We start from the raw sequence: 26,506 nt of genomic DNA, 5'->3' as shown, positions 1-26,506 counted from the left end.
ACCTCTTTGCCTTAAAGATCCTGACAACTCTCTCCTTTTGTTTAGCATGTTTCACAGGATGGTCACTATGAGCCGTACGTATTTTACTTGCCTGACACACTACTTTGCCTGAAGAAATTACTGATGGATGCTTTGGCCTCTAATAAGTAACTAAAGACCTCTACTTTTAAAATCAATATACCAGATAACCACAATTTTTCTGACTCTCTTCCCACTGTCAGACTGAGAGCAATCATTATTTTCTGTTTTAGTTTCCTCATCTGTAAAATAAACATTATAATATTAGCTATATCATAATGGATTTGTGAACAGTAAATCAACTTATACACAAATTATTTGAAGGCCTTGGCCCATAATAAGCACCATGATTGTATCATCTATAAGCTATATTTTTATTATTTTTGATAATATTTGTGCTCAATGTTTCTCTATATGTCAATATCCTCTTTAATAAAATTTTCTGTGGAATAAAATAGCCAACATTGTTAACACTGTGTGTAAAATTATGCCAGTTCAGTCGCTCAGTCATGTCCAACTCTTTGCAACCCCATGAATCGCAGCACACCAGGCCTCCCTGTCCATCACCATCTCCCAGAGTTCACTCAGACTCACGTCCATCGAGTCAGTGATACCATCCAGCCATCTCATCCTCGGTCGTCCCCTTCTCCTCCTGCCCCCAATCCCTCCCAGCATCAGAGTCTTTTCCAATGAGTCAACTCTTCTCATGAGGTGGCCAAAGTACTGGAGCTTCAGCTTCAGCATCATTTCTTCCAAAGAAATCCCAGGGTTGATCTCCTTCAGAATGGACTGGTTGGATCTCCTTGCAGTCCAAGGGACTCTCAAGAGTCTTCTCCAACACCACAGTTCAAAAGCATCAATTCTTTGGTGCTCAGCCCTCTTCACAGTCCAACTCTCACATCCATACATGACCACAGGAAAAACTATAGCCTTGACTAGATGGACCTTAGTCGGCAGAGTAATGTCTCTGCTTTTGAATATGCTTTCTAGGTTGGTCATAACTTTTCTTCCAAGGAGTAAGCGTCTTTTAATTTCATGACTGCAATCACCATCTGCAGTGATTTTGGAGCCCAAAGAAATAAAGTCTGACACTGTTTCCACTGTTTCCCCATCTATTTCCCATGAAGTGATGGGACCGGATGCCATGATCTTCGTTTTCTAAATGTTGAGCTTTAAGCCACCTTTTTCACTCTTCTCTTTCACTTTCATCAAGAGGCTTTTTTGCTCCTCTTCACTTTCTGCCATAAGGGTGGTGTCATCTGCATATCTGAGGTTATTGATATTTCTCCCGGCAATCTTGATTCCAGCTTGTGTTTCTTCCAGCCCAGCGTTTCTCATGATGTAATCTGCATAGAAGTTAAATAAGCAGGGTGACAATATACAGCCTTGACGTACTCCTTTTCCTATTTGGAACCAGTCTGTTGTTCCATGTCCAGGTCTCACTGTTGCTTCCTGACCTGCATACAGATTTCTCAAGAGGCAGGTTAGGTGGTCTGTTATTCCCATCTCTTTCAGAATTTTCCACAGTTTACTGTGATCCACACAGTCAAAGTCTTTGGCATAGTCAATAAAGCAGAAATAGATGTTTTTCTGGAACTCTCTTGCTTTGTCCATGATCCAGCGGATGTTGGCAATTTGATCTCTGGTTCCTCTGCCTTTTCTAAAACCAGCTTGAACATCAGGAAGTTCACGATTCATGTATTGCTGAAGCCTGGCTTGGAGAATTTTGAGCATTACTTTACTAGCATGTGAGATGAGTGCAATTATGCAGTAGTTTGAGCATTCTTTGGCATTGCCTTTCTTTGAAATTGGAATGAAAACTGACCTTTTCCAGTCCTGTGTCCACTTCTGAGTTTTCCAAATTTGCTGGCATATTGAGTGCAGCACTTTCATAGCATCATCTTTCAGGATTTGAAACAGCTCAACTGGAATTTCATCACCTCCACTAGCTTTGTTCGTAGTGATGCTTTCTAAGGCCCAATTGACTTCACATTCCAAGATGTCTGGCTCTAGATTAGTGATCACATCATCGTGATTATCTGGATCGTGAAGATCTTTTTTGTACAGTTTTTCTGTGTATTATTGCCACCTCTTCTGAATATCTTCTGCTTCTGTTAGGGGCATACCATTTCTGTCCTTTATCAAGCCCATCTTTGCATGAAAGGTTCCTTTGATATCTCTAATTTTCTTGAAAAGATCTCTAGTCTTTCTTTCCCATTATGTTCTTTTCCTCTATTTCTTTGCATTGATCACTGAAGAAGTCTTTCTTATGTCTTCTTGCTATTCTTTGGAACTCTGTATTCAGATGCTTATATCTTTCCTTTTCTCCTTTGCTTTTCACCTCTCTTCTTTTCACAGTTATTTGTTAAGGCCTCCCCAGACAGCCATTTTGCTTTTTTGCATTTCTTTTCCATGGGGATGGTCTTGATCCCTGTCTCCTGTACAATGTCACGAAGTTCATTCCATAGTTCACCAGGCACTCTATCTATCAGATCTAGGTCCTTAAATCTATTTCTCACTTCCACTGTATAATCATAAGGGATTTGATTTAAGTCATACCTAAATGGTATAGCGGTTTTCCCTATTTTCTTCAATTTGAGTCTGCATTTGGTAATAAGGTGTTCATGATCTGAGCCACAGTCAGCTCCTGGTCTTGTTTTTGTTGACTGTATAGAGCTTCTCCATCTTTGGCTGCAAAGCATATAATCAATGTGATTTCGGTGTTGACCATCTGATGACGTCCATGTGTAGAGTCTTCTCTTGTGTTTTTGGAAGAGGGTGTTTGCTATGACCAGTGCATTTTCTTGGCAAAACTCTGTTAGTCTTTGGCCTGCTTCATTCCACATCCCAAGGCCAAATTTGCCTGTTACTCCAGGTGTTTCTTGACTTCCTACTTTTGCATTCCAGTCCCTTATAATGAAAAGGACATCTTTTTTGAGTGTTAGTTCTAAAATGTCTTGTAGGTCTTCATAAAACCATTCAACTTCAGTTTCTTCAGTGTTATTGGTTGGGTCATAGACTTGGATAACTGTGATATTGAATTGTTTGCCTTAGAGACGAACAGAGATCATTCTGTCACTTTTGAGATTGCAGACAAGTACTGCATTTCAGACTCTTTTGTTGACCATGATGGCTACTCCATTTCTTCTGAGGGATTCTTGCCCGCAGTAGTAGATATAATGGTTATCTGAGTTAAATTCACCCATTCCAGTCCATTTTAGTTTGCTGATTTCAAGAATGTTGATGTTCACCCTTGCCACCTCTTGTAATCACTCTAAATGTTTTAGGCAGTCTCTATAACAGTGTGATGTCAGACAAAATATATATACATAATATGTGTGTGTACATACAATCAGTACTGAATATTCACTGGAAGGACTGATGCTGAAGCTGAAGCTCCAATACTTTAGCTGCCTGATGTGAAGAACTGATTAATTGGAAAAGACCCTGATGCTGGGCAAGACAGAAGGCAGGAGGAGAAGGGGATGACAGAGGATGAGATGATTGGATGGCATCACCAACTCAATGGATATGAGTTTGAGCAAGCTCTGATAGTTGGTGATAGACAGGGAAGCCTGGCATGCTGCAGTCTATGGAGTCACAAAGAGTCAGACACAACTGAGCAACTGAACTGAACTGACTGATACATGTACAATTCCATTAAGACTAAGACGTAAGTATTGCATTTATCTTTGTTTCACAGATAAGGATAATAAGGCAGAAAGAGGTAGTTGCTTATAGTCTGGCAGTGGGAAGAGATGCAGAAAAACTGTAGCTATCAGTTATATAAACTCAAAAGGTAATGGTTTATAGTCATTTACACCCATTCACCCACCTAATCTCAGAAAAAAAAAAAAGTACTTTTTAATTTTAGGGTTGGGTTCTAAGTTGGGTTCTACACCACTGTGAAAGTTCAGTGAGAATCTCCCTGGTAAGTAAAGTATTAAAATAAAAGATAATTGTTTTTTCTTTATATTTAATACTCAAGCAACTACATAAAAACAATGAAGCTACATAAAAACTGAGATTTAACCAGCCCCAAAGAAGTTCAACTCTGTAACTTCCATCTCACTTATTTAATCTGTTCTACCACCCAAATATTTGATTATCCATGTATGATCTAAAATTTCAAACATTCACTTTCTTATCTATTACAGGTAATGGTTATTAAATATCGAGTTTTGAAATCATTAAGTTCTCCTCGTGTCATTTTATGTCATTGTACTTTTGGAAATTGAACATACAAAAGCATGGGATTTAGGGAACTATATAAGATGGTCTTAAGATAGTAGAGTGTAACTGTATAATAGGACCATAAAATCTTCCATGAACCAATACTTAATAGAGTTTTCACTCTGATCTTATTAGAAAACTTATTTGAGCTCCTAGAACCGAAAATAGTAGAAGGACATTCTGAGGGCATTGAACAAAGGAGAACTGGAAACCTACAGTCTACACATTTATCCACCATACACTGAATTCATGTTTCCTGTCATAGAGAATATATGTTTAGAAACCCTACATAAAACTAGCCAGTGATACCAGCTAACAAGAAAGTACATCCTGAGCTTAAGCATTTTCTTTATTCTTAAATCAGTTCATTGTGTTCAGATACCACTGTCTATATGCTCAATAAGATTAAGTACTTTGATAAAATGCCTGAACGAAACTATAGTCTGCCTGAGAAAAGAGGGTTCTGAGAAATGTGTATAGTTGTTATCTTCTTTTAATGATGAAACAAGGAACCTATGATTCATTTAACATATCAGTTTTCCAGACAGCTTTTGTCTCAGTGATATTGGGGCACTGAATAAGGCTCTAATCTCAGTTGGAGCTATGTTTTGATATCTGGGTTGAAACAAAACATTCAGGTGCTATGAACCTCCATTTCCTCAAATGATGTAGTCAACCTCACTCCCCTTGTTGTATCTGGCAGATGGAATGATTCTAAGCTACATCAAGTGTGTGAATGTTTAATCACTTAGAAGGGGCAGATGAGGGAATCTCTTATCTACACATAGTACACACAGCCAAAGAAAATACTTCCATGAATGATTTTCCCATACCCTCGACAAAAGATAGTACCACATAAGGGATTAAGAAGGAATATGTTAAAGCAGTGGATGTAACAAGAAATAAGACAACCCAAAGCACAAAATAAGACAGCATAATAAGCCCCCAACTTCCAGTATAGAGCTTATTAAAGGAAATACCTTATCTTGAAAGATTTTAATGTAGTGGGTCTTAAAGATAAGTCTGACACAGGTAGTTTATGGGTCACCTTATCCAAAATACTTGTCTAGCCAATGTCTATTAATGTGTCATTATGCCTAGGAGCACTATTGTACCTGAAAAATGTATGATATACTTTCTTTTAAACTTGAAATAAGGTAATATTCATTGAGTTGAACATGAAGATTAATAACCTTAGGGAATTTTGAAAAGTGAAGGTGGGGGACCTCTTCTAGCTGTAACATCCTAGAAAGTTGCTGGACTTATAGAATTCTGATCAAAATACTGCAACCTCATCACCTTGGCTTCCCCCATGTCAGAGCCCCTCAGCTAACTTCTGACTTCAGCTGCAGCTCAGACTGTCAATGGTTTGCTGGTGGCATTTCTACTTGTTAAGGATGCAGAGATGAACTTTCCACTTTCTGTTAGGCATCTCCCCCAAGGTTATGAGAACTCCCTCAATTCACATGTAAATATGGTCCAGAGGTGTGGGTTAAAGTCCCCAGAACAACCATGATCCTGGCAGCTCTGCTCTCAGCTACTCTTACAGGAGGAGTTCCCCACCCTACTCAGGAGCTCCTGGGGAATCAGTCCTGGGGAATTGACAGTAATAACCTCAAAAACACACCTGAATATTGACCTTTGATCCTTCCCCGTCCAATTCTCCCCATTATCTAATTCCTACCATTTAGTATAGCCAAGGTTCTGTTCAGGCTCTGCTTTTAGAAGAACCCAAACTAAGATATTTTCCTAAACCTTGCTTGTGCCTCAAGTTATTGGTGCAGGAGCTGTTCTCAGCAATCCATGTTCTTAGACTATTATCCTTTCTGGCCCCAAAGTGATTATCTATAATCTAGTCGAAACAGTGTTCTGTTTACAAGTTACTTTTAAAATAGCATTTACCATCTACAATATGTCACAAATGATGCTACATGTTTTACACGTGTTATTCTTAGATAACTGTCCTACAGTTGCCTGCAGATAGAAAGTTGGTTTATCTTACACTGTGTGTGCTCAGATATGGCAGAGCTGCCAACAGGTAGACTTAATCTCACAAAGGAGACAAGAAAGACTTCATGGTGAACACACTGCCAGATGATTCGGATAGTTTCAATGTAATTTTCTGTTTCGAGTGCTGTTTGACACATTTCAGATAGCTCTCAGGTCCCAAGCGGAAGAAATAATTCTGATTAAATAAGATTTAAATTAATCAATCTTAAACACCATACAAACTATCATTGTGTTTTACTAATGGTGACTGTTTCAGTTCATACCGTTATACCACCAAGATAGAGAAAAAAGTGAGGTTATCATATGTCAAAATTCTATTTTTCAGACTTTTTCACATCATAGCTTTTCAGAAATATTTGAAGTCACTGAATGTGATGTTAATCTTATTTTTGAGAAGAGGGATCTAGAATCTAGGCAAGTTTCATGATTTGTTCAGGATCACAAAGCTAAAAGTTTGGCAAACTGAGACAGAATCTCATTTCCAGGTCTGTGAGCTCACACATTGACTAGAACAGCCACATAGCTGCCTGTAAACACTATTGTTGGTAGAAAGTCTGCAGCCTTATCAGTGCACACTGCTGCATACCAATTACCTAGCACAGAACCTGGCAAATGAAGAATTTCAATAAATCAGTCTTCAGCTATTGGATAAAGGTCCAAATAGGAAGTGCACTCAAAATACCAAGGATGCTTCCAAAATGTTCTGGCAGAAAACCTGTACCTACATATGGCTTTAATATCTCAGTCTGGAACAGCAATATGGGGTTGTTTTTCATCCACAGCTCTTGTAAGGGGGCAAGGCAGTACTTTAAAAGAACCATTAAATAGTGGTTCTCAAAGTAGGGTTCCCAGAAAGGCAGCATCAGCAGCATCTGAGAACTTGTTAGAAATAGGCATTCTCAGACCCCATCAATGTCTCCTAATCAGATACTTTGGGAACAGGGGGCCCAGCAAACTGTCTTAACAAGCCCTCCAGGTGATTTTGCTGCATGCCAAATGTGAGACTCCTTGCCACATATCACTACAACATCACTCCAAGGCACTGTTTGGAGTATGCTGCTGCTAAGCCGCTTCAGTCATGTCTGACTCTGTGTGACCCATAGACAGTAGCCCACCAGGCTCCCCCGTCCCTGGGATTCTCAAGGCAAGAACACTGGAGTGAGCTGTCTTTTCCTTCTTCAATTCATGAAAATGAAAAGTGAAAGTGAAGTCGTTTAGTCGTATCCGACTCCTCGCGACCCCATGGACTGCAGCCTCCCCGCCTCCCGCCCCCCGACCCCCGCCCCGTCCATGGGATTTTCCAGGAAAGAGTACTGGAGTGGGACCCCATTGCCTTCTCCAGTTTGGAGTATGAAACCACCAGAAATAAAACATGATTATGTAACAGGAATTAGCAGTATTTTATAGAGTATGTCTGCGAATTTCTCTTAGTACTAAAAGACTATCTTCGGTAAAATTTTTGATACTTGAAATCCAGGTACCGTTTAGTTATACAATATAATGCAGACCCCAGTAAACACACAAAAGCTTCGCCATGGGTTAGGACACTGACTCCTGCCTCCCCATCCTCATCAGCCTCAGCCCACACACTCCTCAGCACACATGCTAGGCTCTGATGTAATCTGTGACCAAGTTTGGGATGCATCTAGTTTGGTGAAGATATGGAAGAAAGAACATTGACTCAAATGGTAAAAATGACATTTCATTTTTCAGTTTTCTATCCTGCTTTGGTGCAAGGTACTCTTTACATACCCCAAACATTTCATAATCTTTTTAATAATAAACAGAGGATAAATGAAAGCCCAGTTCTTTCCATTGGCAACACTTTTTGGGCTACAATGGAACATCTACTTTGTTTTCAAAACAAATGCTTTTGTTTGGATACCTTTTGTTTAAGGATATAAACTTGTTTTTCATTTACAGTTATAAATACATTCAACTGAAAGAAAAAATTGAACAATAAAAACATTAATTTTAATAGTATTTTAATTATATTAAATGACTAGATTTGAGAAGCATTTTCCTATCGAAACTGAAACAATTTCTATATCCTGTATTTTTTCACTTCACACTTGATATGGACTAAATTGAAAGTGCTGAAAGTATTAATCTCTCAGTCTTGTCTGACCCTTTGTAACCCCAAGGACTGTAGCCCACCAGGCTCCTCTGCCCATGGAATTCTCCAGGAAAGAATACTGGAGTGAGTAGCCATTCCCTTCTCCAGGAATGGGCTGAGTTACACCCCTTTAAAGTTTATATAATGGAGCCCTAATACTCAATGTGAGTATATTTGGAGACAGGGTATTTAAAGAGACAAGTAAGGCAACCCAGAGGGATGGTACAGGAAGGGAGTAGGGAGGGTGGTTCAGGGTGGGGAACATGTGTATACCTGTGATGGATTCATGTTGATGTATGGCAAAACCAATACAATATTGTAAAGTAACTGACCTCCAATTAAGATAAATAAATTTATATTTTAAAAAAGAGACAAGTAAGGTTAAACGAGGGCACAAGGGTGAACCCCTAATGCAGTAGGATTGGTCTCTTTACAAGAAAAGGAAACGACAGGGATGTGCACATACATAGAAAAGGTGACATGAGGACACAGAGTAAAGGTGGCTGTCTGTAAGCCAAGGAGAGGCACTTCAGAAGAAACCAAACCTGCAGGCACCAGGACCTTGAACTGCCCAACATCCACAACTAAATTTCTGATATTTAAGTCACCTGATTTGTAGAATTTTGTTATGGCAGCCCTAGCAGAGGAATACAATACTTTCACTCGCTAATTGACTCAACAAAGATGTCCAGTACTTTGGCCACCTCATGCGAAGAGTTGACTCATTGGAAAAGACTTTGATGCTGGGAGGGATTGGGGGCAGGAAGAGAAGGGGACGACAGAGGATGGGATGGCTGGATGGCATCACTGACTCGATGGACATGAATCTGACTGAACTCTGGGAGTTGGGGATGGACAGGGAGGCCTGGCAAGCTGCGATTCATGGGGTCGCAAAGAGTCGGACACAACTGAGCGACTGAAGTGAACTGAACTGAACTGAAAATGTACGGAATTTATCTGTGTCAGGAATTATACTCTACCAGGTGCTTCTGACACTGACGCGAGTCTGACAGTCCCTGCTCCCATGGGATTCCCAAACTCATGCAGGAAGGAGCAAAGAAAGTGTTCAGTGCTGTAACACTTCATTACGGCAGCAGAAAGTATGCAACCACGGTATGGAGACACCTCACACTGACCAGAGTACAGAAAGAAGTTTCAAGAATAACCGTGTCCTGAACTCATCCCGAAGGATGAGTAACTGACTGGGAACTGTTGTGGGTGAGAGGATGTGGAGAGAAGGCATTCCGGGGAGAGTGGAGAGAATAAATACAGCCACAGTGTCAAGAAAGAGCACCGTGCATGCACCTGGTGCACATAACTTACTAGAAGGGCTGGTGAGCACAAAGGGACAGGCCACGCAGGTAATTACCTTGTTTGCCATGTTTGAGAGATCTTTGATTTAATCCTGAGCATCATGGGGCTACAAGAGTGTCTCACCCTCGACACAACTGACATTTGGGGCTGGATAATTCTTTGTTGTGGGAGGCAAAGAATTAAATATTTAGCAGCATCTCTAGCCTCTATCTGCCTGCAATGTGGGAAACCTTGGTTCAATCCATGAATCAGGAAGTTCCCCTGGAGAAGGAAATGGCCACCTACTCCAGTATTCTGGCCTGAAGAATTTCATGGACAGAGGAGCCTGGCAGGCTACAGTTCATGGAGTCAAAAAGAGTCAGACATGACTGAATGACTAACATTGTCACTTTTTTCACTAGCCTCTTACCCACTAAACACTAGTGTCAGTGTGACAACCAAAAAGGTCTCTAGATCTTCCCAAACATAAAATTCAGTTGCGAGAAGACAAAAAATAGACTCTGATGAAAACCACTGCTCTACACGGCTCATAATAAAATAAACCTGAATATTACATGGTTAAATCTGAATTCCATCTTCATTTAGGTACAGTGCAACTTTAAACAGTGGTTTAAAAGCAATGATTCTGAGCCAGCAGGACTGGGTTCAGCCGCTGGATGTGCTAATTACTTGTCATTGAAACTTACACAAGTTACTCAACTTTTTTGCCCAGGTAATTTTTACCTATGAAATAAGAAGACTTCATAGAGTTGTTGTAAGATGAAATGAGTTCATATATATAAAGGGTTTAGAATTGTACTGGGCAGTAAACCCAAGTACTATTTATCAAATGTTTGTTAAATGAATTTTAAAAATTTATCAGGAGAACAGAACACGAGGGGAACAAACCAAAGACAAAGGACGGGTATTAAAATTGGGTAGGGAATTTTGGATCAACATGTACACACTGCTATATTTAAAATGATAACCAACAAGGACCTAGTATAGAGCACAAGGAACTTTGCTCAATGTTATGTGGCAGCCTGGATGGGAGCTGAGTTGGGGAGAGAATGGATATATGTATATGTAATGGCTAAGTCCCTTCGCTGTCTACCTGAAGCTATTATAACTTTGTTAATTGGCTATATTCCACAATAAAATGAAATAAAGTTTAAATTAAAAAAAAAATTAGTTGAAAAAAAAATTTTTAGTTGACACCTAAGGGCTTCTTTTACTTCTTCAGCAGAATGTAGTCTTACCCTCCCTTGTTCAGTTCAGTTCAGTTCAGTCACGCAGTCATGTCTGACTCTTCGCGACATTGTGAACTGCAGCATGCCAGGCCTCCTTGTCCATCACCAACTCCTGGAGTTCACTCAAACTCACATCCATCGAGTCGGTGATGCCATCCAGCCATCTCATCCTCTGTCGTCCCCTTCTCCTCCTGCCCTCAATCCCTCCCAGCATCAGTCTTTTCCAATGAGTCAACCTTTTGCATGAGGTGGCCAAAGTACTGCAGTTTCAGCTTTAGCATCAGTCCTTCCAATGAACACCCAGGACTGATCTCCTTTAGAATGGACTGGTTGGATCTCCTTGCAGTCCAAGGGACTTTCAAGTCTTCTCCAACACCACAGTTCAAAAACATCTATTCTTCAGCACTCAGCCTTCTTCACAGTCCAACTCTCACATCCATACATGACCACTGGAAAAATCATAGCCTTGACTAGAAGGACCTTTGTTGCCAAAGTAATGTCTCTGCTTTTGAATATGCTATCTAGGTTGGTCACAACTTTCCTTCTAAGGAGTAAGCATCTTTTAATTTCATGGCAGCAATCACCATCTGCAGTGATTTTGGAGCCCCCAAAAATAAAGTTCGACACTGTTTCCACTGTTTCCCCATCTATTTCCCATGAAGTCATGGGACCGGATGCTATGATCTTCATTTTCTGAATGTTGAGCTTTAAGCCAACCTTTTCACTCTCCTCTTTCACTTTCATCAAGAAGCTTTTTAGTTCCTCTTCACTTTCTGCCATAAGAGTGGTGTCATCTGCATATCTGAGGTTATTGATATTTCTCCCAGCAATCTTGACTCCAGCTTGTGCTTCCTCCAGCCCAGCGTTTCTCATGATGTACTCTGCATAGAAGTTAAAGAAGCAGGGTGACAATATACAGCCTTGATGTACTCCTTTTCCTATTTGGAACCAGTCTGTTGTCCATGTCCAGTTATAACTGTTGCTTCCTGACCTGCATAGCTTGAATACATATCAAATTCTGAATTTTGTATTGTTACAGTTGTCTGTTGTTCTAAAAGTTATTATGTAACCATCACATCATCTTTGTATCCATCCACAGTACTTTATTAATGGAATATGCTTAGTAAATGCAAAATATAAGCCTTCCCTGTTGAAGAGAAATATAAATTTTACGGTCTCTGGTCATTTTAAGTACCAAGTTATAGCACAGTGGGATGCATCAGAGGCAGTATTTAGAAACACTAAATTTTAAATCAATAAAATTATCATTTTCTTCTCCTGTACAAACGCAGAATTCAAAGATGCCCCCTATGATCCTTGCCTTGTAAAACCCCCTTTGAGTGTGGATGAAATCTGTAAATATGATATATCAGTCCCATGATTATGTTACATTATAATATAACAAAAGAAATTTTCCTGATGAGTAATCTAATTGAATCTGATCACTTAAAGGGAACTTCCCAGGTGGCTTGGTGGTAAAGAATCCACCTGTCAATGCAGGAGACAAAAGAGATGGTTCGATTCCTGGGTTGGGAAGATCCCCTGGAGGAGGCAATGACAACCCACTCCAGTATTCTTGCCTGAAAAATGCCATGGCCAGAGGATCTTGGCAGGTTACACTCCATGGGGTTGCAAAGATTCAGACACGACTGAGTGACTGAGCACACACGCGTGCAATCACATCAGGGGATTTTCTCCTGCTCTTTCTCCTGCTTTCTCTTGAGAGAAAATGAGAGAGATTGGAAGCCTGAAACTTGTTGTGCCATAGTTGGCTCTGAAGACTAGGGAGTCACGAGAAAGAAGCTTAGAGTAACTTCTAGAGTGACTTCTTGCCAAAAGTCAGCAAGGAGATGGGACTTTAGTTCTGACACAGGCTGGGGCCTAGGACCTGGTGCCTTTTGCTGCAGTGCACACACTTGGACGTATAATGTCCTCTTGTCCAAAAACAGCACAAAAAACTCTAAGGGACAATTACTAAAGTAATTGTGCATTTAGAGCAAATTATAAACAAGATACAAAAACACCAAAAACCCAACTGCCACTTCTGAGGTGCAGGGAGCAAAACTGGTACTGTGCATGATCACTGCACACAGCACCACCAACAGGGTGGGCCAACCACCCAAGCTACCCTCCAGCCTGACCCCTGGACCTGCCCCTAGTCTCACCCCATTTAAGGGCCTATATCGCACTCACCAACATCTCAGGGAGCAAGCAAAGGAAACTGTTACTTCTTTTCATTCCCTCCTGCTGCAACAGGAGTCCCAATAAAGCCTTGCCTGAATTTATTGTCTGGCCTCATCAATTTCTATTGATTAAGGAATCCTAGGTCTCTGGTTGTTAACATTTCCACAATCACAAAAAAACTGAATTATGACAACAGCTTGAATGGGCTGGAAGTGAATTCTTCACCACAGCCTCAGATCCAAGAATAGACAAACCAACACCTCAATGTTGGCCTCATGAGACTAACAGCAGAGAAACCAGTCAAGCTCAACCAAATGTCTCACCTCCAGAACTGTGGGATACTACATAGATAATGTTTTAAGCTGCTAAGTGTGGGAATTTGTTAGGTAGAAACAAAACTAATACTACGCCAGAGAAGCTTAACTGAGATTATATAAAGAAATGTTATCTGAAACATACATCTACTTATTTACGTATGTGCTAAGTCATTCACTCATGTCTGACTTCTTGCGACCCTTTGGACTGTAGCCCACCAGGCTCCTCTGTCCTTGGGATTCTCCAGGCAAGAATACTGGAGTGGGTTCTTGCTTCCTTTCCCAGTGGATCTTCCTGACCCAGGGATCAAACCTGCATCTCTTATGTCTCCTGCATTGGCAGGTGGGTTCTTTACCACTAGCACCACTTACTTACACATTTATTCTATAATCCATGTACATACTATAAAACAGGCATAATTCATTTTACTGCACTTTGTTGCTCAGATGCTATTTTTTTTAACAAATTGAAGGTTTGTAGCAATGTTGAATCAAGCAGTTCTATCAGCCATTTTTCCAACAGCGTTAATTTTAATTGAGGTATGTGCATTGCTTTTTTAGATATGTTAGGTACTTAGAATAGGACAAAGGAGTCCAGAATGGCAGTGGCTAAAAGGCAAAGAAGGGAAAAGCCAGTGAAAATAGAACAAAGGAAGATCCAAGGACTGGAGTGTGCACCTCAGGTGAAACAAACAGCTCTCCTGGCTAGCCCAATTTACATAGGGCAGGCTCAGGGGGAGGAAAAATAACATATAAAAAGAGGAGCCAAAATTGGGCCACGGCTGCTTGCTTCTCTTCGTGTGTCTACCCACTCTCATGCCTTAGGGATGCAGTTTCCTTTGCTTGCCAAATAAAACTGAGCTGTAACACTGGTCCATCCATCGCTTCAAATTTTTGCTATGGCGAGACAGAACCAAGGAAATTACAAACTCCCCCGACATATATAGTGCCATGACTTGGATTTAACCTAGTTGAAACAACCTCGGCTCAGCCCCCATGAGGCAGAGGCCATGAACAGCAGAAGCCCAACTCAGTGAAATCTCCCACTGTGGAAGGTGAATGCAAAGAAAACCCAATGCAGAGGAAGTGACAAGAAGCCCAGCATGCTGGAAAGTGGAACAACAAAAACAAACTTGGCAGAAAGCTCACGCGTCTCAGTCTCAGAGAACCTCCAGTTAAGGTAGGAGGTCTTCGCTCCTATAGTTGGAAGGACATATAGCTAACAAAATCCCAATTCCTTTACAATCTCTCGTTTCTTGTTTCCTTGATCCCCCAACGAATAGACGAGCAGCAGTGGGTGCATTTGAGGGATTTTGGCAGGGGCTACTTAGTAGCTATTGTCCAAGGGGGTGGGGGTTCTTTGTCCTTCATCTTTTTGTGCCAAGGATCAGGCCAATGAAAACTGTGAGCACAAGTCGGGTATTTAGCAGATTTTCCAGCAGGTTATGAAGAGGATTCCTCAGCACGTTTTTCCCACTGCTTTTTCCTCCCATCCTTCATCTCCTCTTTCCATCTATGCCACTGCTTACAAATTATTGGGCAGGTCCTCATCTTTCCATTTCTGAAAGTTGTGCTTGAAACCATTACCTACAAATGGGACTCAAACCCACATGGCAGAGACTCTGTGCTATGGGACTTGAGCCTGGCCATAACTCACAGTGCCTGGTTTTAGGACTTAATGAAGCCCAGGCTCTTGATGTCTCATTGCAAAAACAATTCAATGAGAGACACAGTGATAGGTAAGAGATGGATTTGTTCAGATTTAGAGAGAAGCACACTCCACAGAATGTGGGCCATCACATGCACTGGCCATGGAATGTGGTGTGGTTAGTTTTCCAGAGCTGAGTGATTTCATATGCTAATGTATGGGAGGATCATTCCAACACCTGGGAAACCACCCACTCCTTGGTCTTTTAGCAGTCTTTTAGCTTGCAGATTGAGGATCAAGGTTTAGTTGAATTTGACTTGTCATCTTGGACCCATTTGATTTTAATCTGTTTATGTTATGCCCTTGGGCTATATCATTCTTTCAAAAGTTGTGCCCTGTCCCCTTCCCTCCTGTTTCATGCTCTTTTCCTGAGCCCCATCTGGGTCCACAATGTTGCCTCTACAATCTTCTGGAGGGACAACCAGAAAATAGCTGGCCCTTGGGAGAGAAATACTGTGCAATATCCGATCCCTCTAGATATTCAGGTCTTCATCTTCCATGTTTCCTACAACATGTGCAACAACAGCATTTCTCAGTGAATCCACCAGGGTGGGTGACAGGCACACAATGCCTGTTAGAAGTCCATCTGTTGGTGGCATCCCCTCAAGGGCAACTGGGCTTCCAGGGATAATGTTTGCCACTTTAGGAGTTAGCCCTGCAGGCTGTTTGGGCTCAAACCATTGCCACTCTTCTCATAAAGTTACAAACACACCTCTGGATCAAATCTCCACTCCACTTTTGTGGAACATCTGGTTTGTTGCCTCTTATCAATTTATCATTAAGCCACTTACTAACTCCTGCAACCAGGACCCTGCCCACTTGTAGGCAACATCGCTTCACCCACCTCATTATTAAAATACTCTTTAATTCCCTTAACAGGACCAGATAACCCACTACTTTGTCATTACTTCTGTTATTACCTAGAGTGGGTCTATGACAATGAAATGCTTACATTGAAGCATTGGAAACACCCCAAATTGCTCTTATGGAGGACTACAGGAGGAAATCAGTGACTTACATTCCCTCAGAGAAATACGAGGATAAGGCTATGGCTGTTTCACCAGGTTCCCAGTCTCAGAGCACAGACTTATTGCTTTATATCATGGTATATATTCCCATCTGCAGTGGACAAACCAGCAATGAGTTAAAATTACAAACCCTTAATCCTACCCAGCATTGGCCATGCTGGAGACCTTGGGGCTGCCCAACTCCAGTCTGGAGTTCCCAGGAGGTCAAGCAATCTCGACCTGCCTAGGGATCTGGTCCTCAGAAGGTTGTCACACCTCAACCTGCTTGGGAATCCTCCAGTCCAGGGGTCCCAGGAGGTCAATATGACTCCACCTACCCAGGGACCCAACTCTCAAGAGGCCAACCTGCCTCAACCTGCCCAGGGATTCGATCTCCTGGAGGCTGTGACACCTCAATCTGCCTGGCAATCTGTGGATGCCCAGCTCTCAGGTTTCAACAGTACTGGATAGGATAAGCTTCAGAAAGACTCCTTCCTAAGGAAGTCCGCCCATGGAAATAGAAGGAAGCCTATTAGTTGTGGGACCATGCCCAGTCTCATCAACAACTCATGAGCCTAATGAGAACCCCATTGCCTTTCTGGAAAAGCTTAAAGAGGTCCGCCAAAAGTTTACCGATCTGGACTTAGACTCTTATGAGGGACAGGTGATTTTAAAAGATAAATTCCTGTCCAAATGTACATCAGACAGCAAGATAAAGTTACAACAGCTATAGCAGCAGAACACTGCTGCCTCTTTATATGAGATGGTCCAGCCACCAATACCTTTGTACAACAGAGAACAGGAGAGGGAGGGCAGGGCCCAGGAAAGAGAGAAAAGCAAAGAGACAAGGCATGCCCAGATGCTGGCCGCCTTACAGGGAAACCCTATGGCAAACCCTGAGTCCTTGAAGGACAAGGCATGGGGCAAATGTCTAATCTGTAGACAAGTGGGACATTGGGCCAAAGACTGTCCAAACCATGACAAGTCTCCTAAAATGGCTTGCTACAAATGCTATCAAGTGGAACACTGGATGGCACTCTGCCATGGGGACCCAACAGCCTCTAGCTCAAGTGCCAAGCCTTCCCACACAATGGTTCAACAGGACTGAAGCAGCTCACTCCAGCCAGCCCACCTGTCACAGATAACCTTCAGAGGGCTGGAGCTGACAGTGCACTGGATGTGCAGGTAGGTCTGAGAATTTCTTGTTTGACACAGAAAACTATCCTGACCTCCTTCTCCAGAGACTTCTCCTCCAAAACCTGTACCATTTGGGGTGCTACAGGAAAAACAATTACAAAAAGACTGACCCAAGTACTTATTTGTTGCTGGGATGTACAAATAGTTTCCCACCAGTTTCTGGTAGTCCCTGAGTATCCTACCCCCTTATTGGGAAGCTATCTCTCCCTGCCTTCAAAATCTTGCAGCTATTGCAATCCTGTTAGAATATGTTTTAAAACACTCTTTTGTGGGAAAACTATTTTTACCAGCCACCAAGTGAAACAACTCCTGAATGGGAGAGGTCATTTATGGATGTCTGATTAAAGGATCCTTAGATATCAAGTAGTGCTGATGGAAAATCCAGGCCTGACTATATCCCCTTGTTGGTTTCTTAACCCAGCCACCCTCCTGCCTATCCCCGAGGGCTCTCTCCCCTTCCACTCTTGCATAGAAACTTTGGACCATTGAACAAAACCCTGAGAGGAGTTCTTAGAATATCCTGTGAAAATCCTGAGAAAATTTGGTACACTGATGGAAGCAGCTTTGTCTTGGATAGAAATAGAAGAGCCAGATATGCAGTAGTCTCCAATTTTGAGATCCTAGAGGCTAAACCTTTGCTACCAGGTTCAGTTCAGTTCAGTTCAGTTCAGTCACTCAGTCGTGTCTGACTCTTTGTGACCCCGTGAACCACAGCACGCCAGGCCTCCCTCTCCATTACCAACTCCTGGAGTCCACCCATACCCATGTCCATTGTGTCGGTGATGCCATCCAACTGTCTCATCCTCTGTTGTTCCCTTCTCCTCCTGCCCTCCATCTTTCCCAGCATCAGGGTCTTTTCAAATGAGTCAGCTCTTCACATCAGATGGCCAAAGTATTGGACTTTCAACTTCAACATCAGTCCTTCCAATTATCTGAGCTCATAGTCCTGACTCCAGATTTAGAGCTGGAAAAAGGAAAAAGAGTAGCCATTTACAGTGACTCCAAGTATGCCTTTCTGGTGCTACATGCAAATGCTGCTATTTGTAAAGAAAGAGGCCATTGACCACCCGAGGTTCCCCAATCAAATATGGTGATCAAATCCTTAGGCTCTTGGAGGAGGTCCGTCTGCCCACTGAGATTTCAGTCGCCCATTGTAAAGGACACCAAACAGGGAGCACAGAGGTGGTACAAGGGAACCAAAGAGTTGATCAGGCAGCTAAGAGAGCAGCATTACAGAATAATGACCTAATAGGAGTTGCCACCTTAATTCCACAGACTAATTTGACAGAAACTCCTTCATATACTGAAGGGGAGACTCTTAAAGCTAAGAGTAGGGGCTTTTAAGAAGATTATATGGGGTGATTTCAAAAGGAGCGACTCTTATTTTCTGCCTGGTAACCTCCAATGGAAGTTGGTTAACTCCTTATATGCCACCACTCATTTAGGGGAACAGGCCTTCAAACGAGTATAAGGCAAGTTGAGTCTTCTTGTCCCACTTGCCAATTAAACAACCCCCAAGGAACTCAAAGACCCCAGCTGGCCCAGCCTGTCCAACCACATGGGATCTACTCAGGAGAGGACTGGCAGATGGACTTCATCCAGATGCCAGTTTCTCAAGGGTATAATACCTATTAGTCATGATAGATACATTCACAGGATGGATTGAAGGCTTTCCCACCTGGACTAAGAAGGCTGAGGAGGTGGTGAAAAAAACAAAACAAAACAAAACAAACAAACAACTGCTCCATGAAATCATTTTGAGATTGGGTCTGCCCAGGTCATTACAAAGTGACAATGGGACATCATTTACTTCTAAGGTCACCCAGTTCAGTTCAGTTCAGCCACTCAGTCATGTCTGACTCTTTGCGACCCCATGAATCACAGCACACCAGGCCTCCCTGTCCATCACCAACTCCCAGAGTTTACTCAAACTCCTATCCATAGAGTCGGTGATGCCATCCACCATCTCATCCTCTGTCGTCCCCTTCTCCTCCTGCCCCCAATCCCTTCCAGCATCAGAGTCTTTGCCAATGAGTCAGCTCTTTGCATGAGGTGGCCAAAGTATTGGAGTTTCAGCTTTAGCATCAGTCCTTCCAATGAATACCCAGGACCCTCTCCCTTAGATGGACTGATTGGATCTCCTTGCAGTCCAAGGGACTCACAAGAATCTTCTCCAACACCACAGTTCAAAAGCATCAATTCTTCAGTGCTCAGCTTTCTTCACAGGTCACCCAAGGGGTCTCTAAATCATTGAGCATTGCTTATAATCTCCATTGTGCCTGGAGGCTTCAGTCTTCAGGAAAAGTAGAAAGAGCCAACCAATTCTTAAAATCAGCAATTGAAAAAAAAATAAATAAATAAGCCAGGAGACCTCCCAGGAATGGAAGAGGGATTTACCAATAGCTCTCCTCTGCACGTGTATTGCCCCTAAGAAACAGGTTGGTCTTAGTCCTTATGAGATGCTATACAGCAGACCTTTTGTTTGTGTAAATGGCCTCCTAGTTCCAGAGGCTCAGACCCTCCAGTCTTATACCATGGCCACTGGGTAATTCCAACAGGATATGTGCTTGTGGGGTGTCAACCAGGACCCAAAATACTCTAAAGAGCCACCACTATATGCTCCAGGGACTCAAGTCCTAATTAAAGTCTGGAAAGATGAGTCCCCAAAGCCTCAGCTCCAGTCCACATGGAGAGGCTGCCTACCATATAATACTTTCTACTCCCACAGCAGTCAAGGTACCAGGACACAACTCCTGGATTCACTCATGAGTCAAGCCACGGAAGAAAACAGAAGAGGACACTCAATATGCCTGTGTGCCCCTTGGGAGATCTCAGATACCTATTCAGAACTACAAATGAGTGTCATCCTAATGAATACCTCCAAAATTAAGTTTCTGGGGATAAGATTTTTCAGAATAGCTTTAAAGAGCCAACACAGCTTGGCAGTGGTTGTACTCCAAAATAGACAGAACTGATCCCTGAACTAGGACGGACTCGACCCATCTTGAATGAGACATGTTATTTCTGGATAAATACCTCCAGCTAAGTTAAGGAAAGTCTCACAGTCCTCAAGGAAAACATTCAGATCCTAGAGGATCTCAAAGAACAAGCTGGAGAGTTCTCAAGTGGCTGCAATCTCTCTTTGGGGCATCCTTTTCCTGGCGATGGGGGATTTTGAATTGGCTAACGCCCCTCTAATCCATGTTATCACCATATTGATGCTGCTTGAGATTGTTCCATGTAATATTAATTGTCTAACCCATTTTGTCTCTGTCCAGGTCAACAAGCCACAACATGCAGCGCCAGTTCAACAAGGATATATAAAACTACAGCCAACCATGGGAAATATCACTCACCCTTAGATGGAAACAATTATAAGGACTCCGAGACTTGCGACTAGCAAGGGGGGGAGGCCCAATGCCCCTCACCATCCCAGTTCAGCAGGAAATAGCCAGAGAGAGCTCGACACCCCTGTTCTCAAAGAATTGGACTTCCCATCTCTTAGTGGGTAATGTTAGGTAGTTAGAATCCAAAAAAGGGGTCCAGAATAGTGGTGGCTAAAAGACAAAGAAGGGAAAAGCCCACAAAAATAGAACAAAGGCAGGTCCTGAGGACCGGAGTGAGAAGCTCAGGTGAAACAAACAGCTTTCCTGGCTAGCCCAGTTTACATAGGGCAGGCTCAGGGGGAGGAGAAATAACATAAAAAGAGGAACCAAAATTGAGCCATGGGCTTCTCTCTTCTTTTCGCATCTTCTGGGTTGGCCTGCCCTCACACCTCGAGGATGATTTTCCTTTACTTGCCAAATAAAACTGAGCTGCAACACTAGTCCATCCATCGCTTCAAATTTTTGCTGCAGCAAGACAGAACCAAGGAAATTACAAATTTCCCCAACAGATATAATGCCATTGCACACTTAATAGACTACAGTGTAATGTAAACATAACTTGAATTGACTCTGGAAAAAAAGTCTGTGTGACTCACTTTATTGCAATATTTACTTAATTGCAGTGGTCTGGAACCAAATCCATTTTATCTCTGAGGCCTGCCTATATCCATTAGAGTTACTTCAAAAACAACAGCAAGAACCACAAGCAACAGCAAAGATGAATCTCATAAACATAACATTAAAAGGATAAAAGAAAAGCCAGACACAAAAGAATGCTTATGATAAAATTCCATTTATGTAACATTAAGAAAACAAGGAAAACAAAATTGTAGTGTTTATGGAATATATACATAAGTGCCAGTTGTATAAAGAAGAACACAAAGTGACTGCCAAGAAATTCAGGATAGTGATTACCTTTGGGGGAGAAAAGGGAATAAGGATGTGAAGGGCCTAGTGGGGGCACTGGCTGCACCTGTGCTACTAACAACAATATGCTATGCCATGCCATTTGTGGTTATCTTATGATTATTTGCCAGAGAAGGCAATGGCAACCCACTCCAGTACTCTTACCTGGAAAATCCCATGGACGGAGGAGCCTGGTGGGCTGCAGTCCATGGGGTCGCGAAGAGCCAGACTCGACTGAGCGACTTCACTTTCACTTTTCACTTTCATGCATTGGAGAAGGAAATGGCAACCCACTCCAGTGTTCTTGCCTGGAGAATCCCAGGGGTGGCAGAGCCTGGTGGACTGCCATCTATGGGGTTGCACAGAGTCGGACACGACTGAAGTGACTTAGCAGCAGCAGTAGCAGTATGATTATTTGCTAACAAGTTGTTTGCTTTAAATACTTTTTTGTGTGTTATACTCTTCAATTGTTAAAATGCCAACAAAACCTCAAACCATTGTGCTGATTAATTTTACCTTGATGCATAGAGTGAGAGGCTCATGAAAGCCTCAGGAAGGCGAGTGTGTGGAAAGCGCCTTGCAATAGCCAATGCAGGCCCAGTACCTGGGAATTTCTTACCTCTTCTGACACATCTCAGAAATGGGCTTGCATGTGTCCCTTGCCTAAAAATCCCATGTCTTCCCTTACTTACCCCAGGCTCATGAAATGGAGTATTTTCTGTTATTTATTTATTTGATTGTGTGTTTCTGAGGAAGGAGTCACTGTGTTCTGAGCATGAACATGAATTTTCCCCTGAAGCAGCCCATTACTACTCTGATTCACCATCTCTGCTCTTCTCTTGAATTATCTCATTTGCTTCCTGTTCTTTTACCCCCATCCATAAGGTAGCTGGGATTTTGCCAGGGTTGCTGATGCTAATGCCTCCTACACTACTTTACTGAGGCATTGGCCCCTTTTAGATTAATGTGACTGGAGAGAAGCAGAAACAAACTGCTGATTGTTTTGATCCTTCTCCAAAACAGTTCCCTTGATACTTAAAATAATCCTGCTCTCTACTCTCTGGATGCTTATCAGATTTTTTTTTTTTCCTTTTAAAACTATCTAAAATTTCAACTTCATCACCATTAACAGCATTCAGTATTAAAGGGTTCAGGCTATCTGTCGGGAGAGAGGATAAATGTCAGTTAACCCTGAGAATCAGCGTGGATGAATAACAGCATACACTATTGTATCCAACTGTTACAAAAGAGAAAGAAGCAAACATATTTTGATTTCAACATACAAATGCATTAGTATGGATTTATAAGGAGTTTCAAGAATACAATGGAATAAGAAGTGCTTACAAGACCTGTAAAGCTTGAGCACATAGTGAGTCAGCCAAATTCCAGCTCCCTATTAACTGATCCTCTCGAAAAAAATCCCTGCTCACCTTCATCTATAAACGGCTTCAATGGATTTTTCATTGTCCCCCTAATTTAATATATTTTGCCTCACCCCTTTTTTCTCTCCAAATTATATGAATTCTTCAAATCAGGGTTCAAGATTTACTTCCTCGCTAAAGCTTTTTCCAAAGCTATCAATATACAGCTCATCTTCTCTGAGTTCTTACCATTCTTCAATTGTACTCCATTTACTTGGTACCTGATCATATTACACTTATAACAATAGATGATCAGCTCCTTAAGAGGCAAATATCTTTTTAAAAATCATTTACATCATTTTAGAACATGCTAGATGCTGATACAGAGAAGTTGTAGAGAGTCATGGGACTAGAAGACTCTCAAAATCTCTACCTAGAAGGAAAAGTATCCTCAAACAACCTTCAAACTATAAATTATAGAAAGTCAAGGAAAATATGATTGAGCCAACTGATTCCTAGCATATATAATTGTGGGTAGTTAGTAGATAATCAAAAAGTCTTATTAATTGGATTGATTTAATATGGAAACAAGAATATGGCTGTCTCTTCCTAGAAACACACAAAATGGAGAGAGTTTATTATCTAAGGAGACAGCTGAAAGGAGTAGCAATCTAAAATCAAGTGAGTTAGGAATAACCCTCATTTTTATTAGTGGGTGAATTACTTTGCCAACAAAGGTCCGTCTAGTCAAGGCTATGGTTTTTTCAGTGGTCATGTATGGATGTGAGAGTTGGACTGTGAAGAAGGCTGAGTGCTGAAGAATTGATACTTTTGAACTGTGGTGTTGGAGAAGACTCTTGAGAATCCCTTGGACTGCAAGGAGATCCAACCAGTCCATTCTAAAGGAGATCAGCCCTGGGTGTTCTTTGGAAGGATTGATGCTAAAGCTGAAACTCCAATACTTTGGCCACCTCAAATGAAGAGTTGACTCATTGGAAAAGACTCTGATGCTGGGAGGGATGGGAGGCAGGAGGAGAAGGGGATGACAGAGGATGGGATGGCTAGATGGCATCACTGACTTGATGGACGTGAGTTTGAGTGAACTCTGGGAGATGGTGATTGCCGGGAGCCAGCGTGAGGAACTCCGCCCATGGCGAAGGTCATGAGGAAGGAGGCTTGGCATACACAAAGGCATGATCAAGCCTCAGGAAACCCCCTGTTCCCAAGTATCTAACCCCAAAACCAGAGTCTGTTTTATGCTCTCGCCTATGCCTCTGACTTTACGGGGGCTCTCCCCCATAACCATTTTTCTTGGAGAAGAAGTAAACGTGCAGCTCCAAGGCAATAAAAAGCATTGGGCATGACAAGAGTGTTTCAGCTTACGGACTGCTCTGAAGGTTATCTAGCCCGCCTGTATAGGTTTGTCCGGCCACATGTGATTGTTTACAGCCTCCCAATCTGAGAGGCACGAGATGTTTTAGACTTACTAAAGGCAAATTATTTTGGGGAGTTAGAAATTATTAATATAGTGGGTTGGTTAGGAATTATATTGGTGAAGGGTTTCTTCATTTGTTGTGTCAATAATTGCTGCTAATACGCTGCTCTGGGTGGGACAAGGATGTCTCAGGTTGAACCTCTCTGCTGACAGACTAGCTTGTGTGACAGGATTATCCATACTCCTGCCACATGATTGTTTACTACCTCTCAACCATAAACAGCACAGAGAGTTTTGGAGTATTTTGAGAGTCTTAATTAGCATAGGGCTTTTTCTTCTTGTTGAGTCAATGCTTGCCGCCAGGCCTCCATATCCTTAGGCACCTGGGAATATATTAATCAATGTATTTGGAATATACTAGTTTTTGATGTTAGCAATACTAGACTTTTTGAGTTAATGGATTTTCTCTTTTGTAATAGATCACTGTACTTTGTTATAAATCACTGTGTCCTTGCTATGTAAAAATGTAACTTTATCATATCTTAAGACTAAATAGATCTTAAGGGGAGCATTGGTGAAAGGATTTTCATTTGTTGGGCTGATGTTTGCTGCTAAATCTCCATGTTCCCTACCCTTATAATGAATATAACTAACATATAGGAGAAATAAGTATTAACCTTTAAGCATATAGGAGAAATAAGTATTAACCTTTAAGATTAATCACGTTAACCTTGGCTTAAATAAATTCCTTTCTTGATTGTAACTCACTACACCCTCACCCTATAGGAATGTAACTTTATTTGGAGGGTGGTGCCTGGTTTAAGAAATAAGTTTAACGCATGTAAGAATTAAAGATTTTAAAATTTAAAAAAAAAAAAAAGAAAAGAAATAAGTTTTTTGGTTATCAGAAAGAAAAGATCATAAAATGTCAGCAGGTCTCACTCATGGCCAGAAGATGATGTACCTTTTTTTATGCATTTATGTGAAGCACCTGATTTTGATAAAGGTCAGGACTGCTGACTCCCGCGTGACTCTGTATTCATCCCTATGTGTAACAAAAGGTATATAAGCAAACCCCAAAATAAAGAAATCGGATCAGTTTCTGGAAAGACTGATTCCCCCATGTCGCTTCTTTCTTGCTCCCGTTTTTCTGGCTGAATTCCCATCTGAAGCATGGATGCTATTCCATGTAATCCAAGTTATTCAGCCTCTTTTTCTCCACTAATCTTCCTACTACACTATCCATTTCTAATCTATCTATATCTGTGATTAAATATGTATTTTTCCAAAGACGCCGACTCCATCCCCCCACCTTCGAATCACCCTGGATCCACCGGGGCTGGACCCCGGCAGGTGATGGACAGGGAGGCCTGGCGTGCTGTGATTCATGGGGTCCTAAAGAGTCGGACACGGCTGAGCAACTGATCTGATCTGATCTGATCTGAAGTCATCACTCTGCTGACAAAGATCCATATAGTCAAGGCTATGGTCTTTACAATAATCATCTACAGATGTGAGAGGTGGACCATAAATAAAATAGAGAGCCAAAGAATTTATGCTCTCAAACTATGCTGCTGGAGAGGACGCTTGAGAATCCCATGAAGCAAGGAGATTAAATTAGTTAATCTTAAAGGAAATCAATCCTGAATATTCATTGGAAGGACAATACTTTGGCCACCTGATATAAACAGCCAACTCACTGGGAAAGACCCTGATGCTAAGAAAGATTGAAGGCAGGAGTAGAAGGGGATGACAGAGGACGAGATGGTTGGATGACATCACCAGTTCAATGAATGTAAACTTGAGCAAACTCAGGGAGATGGTGAGGGACAGGGAGGCCTGCTGTGCTGCAGTCCATGGGGTCACAAAGAGTCAGACACAACTTGGTGACTGAACAACAACAACAAGGCTCTGCTTAGCTAGAAGTGAAGAAGCAGCATTGTTGGCATCTTCACATGACTATCATCTTCAGCAGCAGTATGTATTTAATATGCAATCATATATTTTACAGGTTTTCCTGGTGGTTCAAATGGTAAGAATCTATGCTCATTACGGGAGACTAGGGTTCAATCTCTGGGTTGTGAAGAT

The sequence above is a fragment of the Ovis aries genome, chromosome 1, assembly GCF_016772045.2.
Source record: "Ovis aries strain OAR_USU_Benz2616 breed Rambouillet chromosome 1, ARS-UI_Ramb_v3.0, whole genome shotgun sequence".
In the NCBI taxonomy this organism is placed as follows: domain Eukaryota; kingdom Metazoa; phylum Chordata; class Mammalia; order Artiodactyla; family Bovidae; genus Ovis; species Ovis aries.
The sequence above is the reverse complement of the archived record's forward strand: the minus strand, read 5'-3'. Positions refer to the sequence as shown.